At 37.8% G+C, this 990-nt stretch overlaps 1 pseudogene; it reads right to left on the bottom strand.

Moving 5' to 3' along the window:
* Positions 1–643: 643 nt before the first annotated feature.
* On the bottom strand, positions 644–762 carry LOC111742354 (annotated as a pseudogene).
* Between the last annotated feature and the right edge of the window lie 228 nt (positions 763–990).

Raw genomic sequence — 990 nt, 5'->3', positions numbered from 1 at the left:
TGCCTGGTATCCTACAGTGACAAAAATGAATTGGTTCATCATCAAGAATGATAATGTGGTGTCGAGTCCCCAACCATGTGGTTTTCTCACACATCTTGTGACATTTTGCAACAGTTGGTTTATTGCTAGTTGTATTTTTTATAATGTATTGCTAGTGGAAATTATTTGCTGCAATTCAAATTTGTCATGCATAATAAAGAGACACAGGGGCTTTCTGGAAAAGGGAAACATTTGGCAGAAGTGGGAGACTTGTTTTGCTCTTCACACGAACTTTATTAGTGTGAAATAAAGTCAGCATGGATATAGGTAAAGACTGAACTCCTTTATTGGAAGGGATTTCTCACATAGCTGTATAAAACATCTCATTTCTAAATTCTCAACCACTTAACATTAAAGGCATATTTTCTGGCTATTTTATGCCACACTGGGATTGAAACTCTTACTGAGTTTCATGATTTGTGAAATGTGGCATTCATGTCACCCAACCTTTTTAAAGACTTTCGTCTTTATCATGACTTAGAACCTGTGTTCTCTCCTAATTTCTTTTTTCTATTATTTTCTTTTTTGGTGAAGCAACCCTTGGTTGACCTCACAGATTACAAGGACCTTGTCAGTTTACAATCCCTTATTTTTTAATTTTTTATGCCAACAGTACCTTGTCTTCCTAGGTGGTCCCCCATCCAAGTACTAACCAGGCCCGACTTTGCTTAGCTTCAGAGATCAGATGGGATCGGGCTTGTTCAGGATAGCATGGCTATAGACTCTCCTAATTTCTACCCATTAAATCACATGTGAATTCTTGCTCTCTGCCTAGCTTCTTTGGACTGGTGACTTATTTGGATGTTAGACCTGGGATTTTTAATTTTGCTGATCATTTACCTAAATCAGCCTTTTGTACTGTAGCTCCTAAAATCCCCATGCTAGAACTCCTTGACCTCAGATTTCTGTTAGTTTTAGAGGAGAAATTGGATGCAATTTGACCTCTACAGA

This window comes from Pteropus vampyrus, unplaced genomic scaffold (assembly GCF_000151845.1).
Source record: "Pteropus vampyrus isolate Shadow unplaced genomic scaffold, Pvam_2.0 Scaffold91, whole genome shotgun sequence".
NCBI lineage: Eukaryota > Metazoa > Chordata > Mammalia > Chiroptera > Pteropodidae > Pteropus > Pteropus vampyrus.
This window is presented reverse-complemented; position numbering and strand designations above follow the sequence as displayed.